The sequence below is a fragment of the Echinops telfairi genome, unplaced genomic scaffold, assembly GCF_000313985.2.
Source record: "Echinops telfairi isolate 266 unplaced genomic scaffold, ASM31398v2 ScPeMD7_7474;HRSCAF=8512, whole genome shotgun sequence".
Taxonomy (NCBI): Eukaryota; Metazoa; Chordata; class Mammalia; order Afrosoricida; family Tenrecidae; genus Echinops; species Echinops telfairi.
In genome coordinates this window covers 5278127-5285262 of record NW_022111378.1, presented here as the reverse complement: position 1 = coordinate 5285262, position 7136 = coordinate 5278127, and the positions used below count along the sequence as shown (strand labels likewise).

The following is a 7136-nucleotide window of genomic DNA, read 5'->3' as shown; positions in this document are numbered from 1 at the left end:
TTTTTTTTTTTAAATGCATCCTAGTGAGACTAAGCCAAGCGTATTCCCAAGAGAATTTGTCTGCAGTCATCCATGGATTGCAAAGACACGTTTAAATACTTCTTCTTTTTTTTTGGAATATACTCTTGCATGTCTGAAAAAAGTATACTAGTAGCCATACTTTTTGACTTGCCCTCTTATGTGTCTCCTAGGGATAGCACAAACAGCCCTGGGGGTGTGTGGTCGTTACGCACTTTTATGCAGATATGAAAGTGAAAGGGTGCAGTTTAGCCTGTCGATCAGGTCGCAGCTTGATGAGCTCATTTGGATGTGCCACCGAGATAAATGGCTCGCTGGAGCAGGCCAGTCTCTCTCTGTGCTTCACTTTCCTCCCAGCGAGGCACGTGGGGACCTGCGCCAGCCCTGTGATGTGGCCACCGTCATTGGCTCTACACAAGTTCGCACCCACCAGCCCGTGATCTTCCTGCAGCCTGCAATATTGCATGTGGCCGCAAGAGTCTGCAGAGGGACTTAAGGACTAGTATCGGACTTACGGACTTGATCTGGAGTGGGCTGGGAAGCTTTCTTGATATACAATTACTTCTTGATATAAAGCTCTTTCCTATATATATGTGAGTGCTACTGGATTTTTTCCCCCCTCTAGTCAACCCAGCCTAACACAGTGTGCATGGGTCTGGGTAGCACTTGACTACTAACCAAAAGGTTGGTGGTTCAATTCCATGTAGATGTGGTTCAGAAGAGAGGCCTGGTGATTCCTTCAGAAAACCAGCCATTGGAAAGCCTACGGAACACGGTTCAGGAGGTCGCCACCAGTCTGGCTTGATTTGGTGGCAGCTGGCAGGGTTGCTGTGAGGATGGGGAGCGGAACGCGCCGTGCCCTGCCCCCCACAGCACTTTGTGCAAGGCGAGAGCTCCCCCAGGATCATGTTCGTCCCCATTACCACTACTGCTCCTGGAACCCTTTGGCAGTTTGTTTTGGCGGAAGGAAACGTGACATTTGAAAGCCGTGTGCATTGTCTGGGGGCGTTTAGGCAGCAGTGATTGTGCGTAACAGAAGGTGGAAGCATGCAGCCACAGAACTTTGTGTGTGTGTGCTGAAAGAATGAGATAGTGGAGTATTAATACTGCTGTCTGGAGGCCTGACAGTGGGGCCCAGCGAGGGCTTGTTTTTGCAGCCTGAAATAGCCTGGCCTTTGCCTTTCCAGTAGGCAGGCGGCCAGCCCAACGGATGAGGAGTCACCCCGCAGAACAAAGCCCAACTATTTTTACTTTGAGGAGCTCAAGAATGAGTCCCACCCAGCCTGGCAGCTGAGCTGGTCTCTACCAGGCCTGGACAGGAAGAAAACAACCTGGTCCCCTGGGGAGCTGTTCTCCTGACAAGGAGACCAGGGGTCCCAATGGGGCTGGTCTGCCTCTCCCCCATGATTCCACTGTGGATCAATTGGTCCAGTCCCCCCACCCCCCCGGGGGACCAGAAGTGGGGGCTCCAAGAAGCCGTGAGTTTCTAAAATGATCATGCAAGAAGTAACCAGGGTCTCATTTGCACCCATGATACAATCGGCCCCATCCTAACATGACTGCGAGTCACACAGATTCCCCCCTCCGAGCTATTAGGCACTGTGCTAACTGATATTAGGTGTCAGTTCTTAACCTGTGATGGGTCTCAGAGAGGGGTATTCCTGTCTTCGCTTTCCAGATGAGGAAACTGAGGCTCAGAGAGGTGAAGTGATTTGCCCAGGGGTCCCGAGCTAGGAGATGGTTGGGATCACGCCTATGTACTCCAGAATGACTGCGTATCTCGAGTCACAGGTCCACAAGCACAGGGAGGAATGGGTGCTGGCCTGTGGAGGAAAATGCCTGTGCCGATGGACTCCAGGGATGTGTGGGCAGAAAGGACAGGAAAGCTTGTAGAACACCAGTCGGAATGGGGTGTCAGCAGGTAATTGTCACCAAGGCTGACTCTCCGATGAACAACGAGCAGGACAGAACCTGAAGAGTGAAATCCCCCAGGAGGGTTTGCTCCAGGAGGGTTTCCTTCTTCCCTCCTCTCTTCCTTTCTCCTTCCTGGAAACCCTCTCTTGCTCTTTTTCTTCCTCCTTCCTCCTACTAACCTTTCTCTATCTCTCTCTGTGCCTTCTCCCTCCCTGTTTTCTCTTTCCTCCTGCCTTCCCTCTTTCCCTCTCACCCCTTCTCTTAGCTCTAGGTGGAATGCAGCAGGAAGAGCATAGTCCTTGGAGTGAGACATTGTTTTCTCTCCTCTCCATTCATTGAACTCTTTCCACCCTTCAGTGTCCAGCTCCACCCCACCTCCTCTAGGCAGCCTTCTCTGACTCCCTCCCCCAAGAACAGAGTGATCTCCCTCCTGTCTGACCGGTCACACTAATAGTCTATAACTATAGAGACTTTCTGTAGAGAGGCCTTTCAGGGTTAGAGATCTTAACACGTCATGCCATGTCTTCTCAACTGAATTGGAAGTTACTTGAGAGGAGGTACTAGGTTTTCTTCTTTGTGCCTATTTGTATCATTGCCCTGCCTCCCAAACTCACTGACTCCTTGTTAGAGTCACTGGAGTGTTTTTATCTGTCTATCCATCATCCATCTGTCCATCCATCCATCCATCCATCCATCCATCCAGCCAGCCAGCCAGCCAGCCATCCAGCCAGCCAGTACTTACTGAGTGTGAAGTCAAGGGGGTGGATGTATATTAGACACAGCCAATGCACTGCTGCAACCATTGTTGGATGGTCTTGAGGCAACATTTTACTTGTGTGCAATATCAACGATGCTGTTCTATAGTTTGAGCACCTGTTGGGTCACCTATCCTTGAAATGAGTGCAAATATGGAATTCTTCAAGTCAGTTGGCCAAGGAACTGTTTTCCCAATTTCCTGGCATAGTCAATGCTGCCAGTGCTTCATCAAACATTTCAACTGGCATTCCATCAATTCCCGGAACCTTGTTTTTGGTTACTGCTTCAAGTAACTTGAACGTCTTCCTGAAGCATCATTGGTCCTTGCTCATAGGCTACCCTCTGAAATGGTGGAATGCTGACTAGTTCTTTCTGGTACAGTGACTCGGTGTATTCTTTACATCCTCTTTTGATGCTTCCTGCATCCTTCAATATTTTGCCCATAGAGTCTTTTAAGATTGCAACTGAAGGCTTGACTTTTTCCTTGAGTTCTTTCAGTTAAAGATATGTTCTTTTTTGGTTTTCTAACGCTAGGTTTTTGCATATTTCATTACAATATTTGCCTTTTTCTTCTCAGGCTGCCCTTTGAAATGTTCTGTTCAGTGTCTTGACACTGTCATTTCCCCAACTGTTTCTCCTTATCTTACCTCAGCAAATGAAGACCCCGAAGACTCAAATCGCAGCCCGTACTCTGTGATGTCACCATGGTCGACGCCACTCCAGAAAGTACCTCCACTTCCGTCACATTTCAAGCGCCCTCAGACCCGAGGGGCCATGCTGTGGCACGAGCTACAACAATGTTCTCCTTCTGTTCATTAGGCCTTTAGTAGCTGATGATATTTTGAAGCGATGAATAAAGTGTCCAGCAGTTGCTGCCTCGGAGTGGGGAGCTGGGTCTTTCTTCGTTGTCTGATCTTCGTCTACAAGCTCCACTGAGACCTGTTCACTTTGGTAGACCCTGCTGAGATTTGAAATACCAGTGATAAAGCTTGTAGTATCACAAGAATAGACACGTGGTGGGATGTATGCAATAGGCTATGTGAAATATGCCAGACACAAAAGGACAGATATTGTATGACCCCAACTATATGAAACATCTAGATTAAGTAAATGCATACAGACAAAAGTAGAGTAGCAATTACCAAGTTGTGAAGAGGAGTGTGAGGGAGGCCTTGGTAGTCTGGTGGCTAATCACTGAGCTGCTCTGAGACAAAGATGTGGCCATCTGCCGCCATCAACATGTATGGACTTGGAGCCCCCATGGGGCAGTTTACTCTGGGTTAGAATCATCTTGACCAGATAACGGCTTGGTTAGGAAGGAGGGTGGTGAGGAGTTACTGGCTTACAGGTAAACATACAGCTAGTAATGACAGTGGCCTCATAGGGCTGTTGGAAGGATCAGCTGATAAAGCACATGCCCAGGGCTTTTCCCTGACATGCCTGGGTCAGGTAAGGCGTTATAGTGACTCAGCCATTCCACAATGTTCACCTCCCTCAAGAGCCTGATCAGCTCACATATCAGGGAAGAGAGCCAACGTAGAAAATCAAGCAAACAAATAGACAAACTAATTTTAGGTAAAGACATCCCTACTAAAGGCAACATGGCAAAAAACCAAACACAAACCACCACCATTGAGTTGATCCAGACTCCCTGTGCCTCTACATCATGTTTCTGTAAAGCTTTCTAGGAGCAGACCACCAACCTTGCAGCTGTCAGCCCCAGGGCTAGCCCACAGCAGCACCAGGGCTTCTTGCTACCCAGCAGGTTGGTGTGTTCAATCTCATGCAGAGGTACATTGGAAGAGAAGTCTGGCAGTCTGCCTCCGACGTTATCACTTTGAAGCCTGTGCAGTACGGGTCTTCTCTACAAACTCCGGGGTACCCAGTAGTTGGTGGCACTCAACAGCAGCCAGCTGAGACAAAGTAGTGATGAGATCCCTAAGAAAACTGAGCAGGGGACCCAGAACTCGTGTGTGTGTGTGTGTGTGTGCGCGCACAGCCACTTCTATGGTGGTGGTATTTAGGCAACAACCACAATGAAAAAGGAATGAACAGGTAGAGTTATATCTGCCAACACAGGAGATTTCCAGGGTACCTTTTGTTCTCCTAAAAGAGGCGCTGAGCAATATTTAGAAAATTCTCAGCGTCTCTACATCTATGTGTGGATCTACAGATATACTCACACATGGGCTTGATTGCTTCACAATTTCAGGGTATTTCTTTTGGAAAAATGAAAATGGAGAGTGAGGATAGATGCATGGGAAGGGACCTGAGGGGTTTTGGAGCAGATGCCATTTGAGGTGCTCCCTGTCCCTCTGGGACCTGTGATTAACATTGCACTCTGGGGTGTCCAGCAATATGGATAACCAGGCTTGAGTTCTGTGGTACTAAATCTCTATTTGTAGTTCTTCATTTAGATCCTGTGGCAGTTACATAATCTCCTGTCAACTTGAGGGAAGCGGGTGGAGTTTAGCCTGTCAATCAGGTCGCAGCTTGATGACCTCATTTGGAGGCACAATGGAGATAAATCGTTCACTGGAGGCCAGCAGACCCAGTCTCTCTCTGCCTTCCCTTTCCTCCTGTTGAGACACTCAGCTGGAGACACATGGAGACCCGCGCCAGTGTTGAGATGCTTCCACCACCACTGGATCCACAAGACCTTCTACCCACTGGCCTGTGGTCTTCCTGCATTCAGCATCATTGCATGAGCTGTGTGAGTCCAAAGAGGAATTTATGGACTAGTATTGGACTTATGGACTTGATCTGGACTGGGCTGGGATGTTTTCTCAATATACAATTGCTCTTTGATATAAAGCTCTATGAGTATCTAGGAATTTGTTTCTCTAGTCAACACGGACTAACAGAGATCCAAAAAGCTTTCAGCCTTGCCTGTTCCTGTGACAGTCACGTTCATTGCGGACTGTCTTCCTCTAAGTCCTGCTGGACTAGGAGCTGCTTCTGGAAGCAAGAGGCAATGACACTGCCCCCAGGGAGGCCAGCCAGTGAGACAAAAGGCCCCAGTGCGAGGAGGCAGAGTGAACAAGAAAATTCAGGGATGGCTTGCCAGAGGAGGGGTCATCTTGTTAGATTTCTAGGGTAGGAAATACCTTGGTTCTTGGCTTCACATGAGAAAGAATTCATGCCGATGCCTGGTTTGTGATCCAAGTGAGTTTTTATAAAGGACAGAAGTTTCAGGGTTTTCAGTTACTGAACACAGGCAACCTTGTGGGACTGCACACCCACCATGGTAGCCTAAGGCCAGAGAGACCCCGGCATGGCCAAGTGGAAGGGTGAGGTAAAGGAGCACCATAAATGTTTAGAAGCAGAGGATTGAATCAGATTGAATGTGACAGACAATACTTTTGCCTCCCCTCCCACTTTCTTTTCTCTCTCTTTTCTAGAGTGCAGATGTTATTAGGTTGGAATGAAAAGATGGAGTCTCAGTGGGTATCCAAATTACTGAGTGTATGCTGTGGTTGGGGTCTCTGTTATTTCCTGGGCGGATGTTCCAGGAGTGAGTAGAGCAGGTGAAGCCATGTCTTTCTCAGGTCCAGAAGGTTCCCCCCGGAGGGCCTGAGAGTTCTGGGGGCAGAGGAAGAGATCAGGAGTGACTATAGAGAAGAGACTTTGTATGCCCTGAGAGGTGAATCAACATGATAAGGTAAGTGATTTGTGACATTGTCTGGGCTCTGCATATAATCATTAGTTCTTCTTTTATGCACTGGGCTATTTGCCTCTGCCTGTTCCCTGGGAATGTTAGGTAGCTGATTTAGAGACAGGGGTTGTCCCTTCCATGCCTGCAAGGGCACCCATAGAAGAGGTTGGAAAGAAATCAGGCAACCATTGAACACCTATGAAGACCCCAAACCTAAGCATACTCATACTCAAGCCCCGCCCCCTCCCTGAGCAAGGTGGGAGGTACACCTGGGCACCCAAACTAGGCCCAGGTTCATGCTATCACACAGGTGGGCCAAACTTGGGCAATGGGGTCAACTAATACCTTCAACCACGCCTCCCTCAGCCAGGGGTAGGCTAGAGTAAAGGCAGGGAGCACACTCTGGCTCTCTCTCTCTCTCTTGCTTTCTTGCGCCCTTGACCCTTGGTCCCTGGGATTTACCAAGTTCTACTCGTGGGGTGTGGCTGCTCTTTTCCACATGGCGGTTTGTGCCCTGCTGTGAACCCCAGTGCAGTTTCAGCGCAGCCTGGCACGCTGGAAAGAGTGTGTTCCCTTTTGAGACTGTTACACCTGAAACTTTCCCTGTCCTTCATAAAAACTTGGATCACAACATGTGCTTTGGCATGAATTCTTTCAGCGTGTGAAGCCAAGAACCCAGGTATAGCCCACTCCAGAAACCTAACAGTTACACGCCGGGCATGGTTCACAGTCTCTTCTGGCTGGCTACACAGGGTTAGGTAAGAGGAACCCGCCGGGGGCATCAGGTGCAGGG

General features: G+C 48.8%; 1 pseudogene; it reads right to left on the bottom strand.

Annotated features, from left to right (window-relative positions):
• Positions 1–3394, bottom strand: part of LOC101651928 — a 16334-nt pseudogene extending 12940 nt beyond the window's left edge.
• Between the last annotated feature and the right edge of the window lie 3742 nt (positions 3395–7136).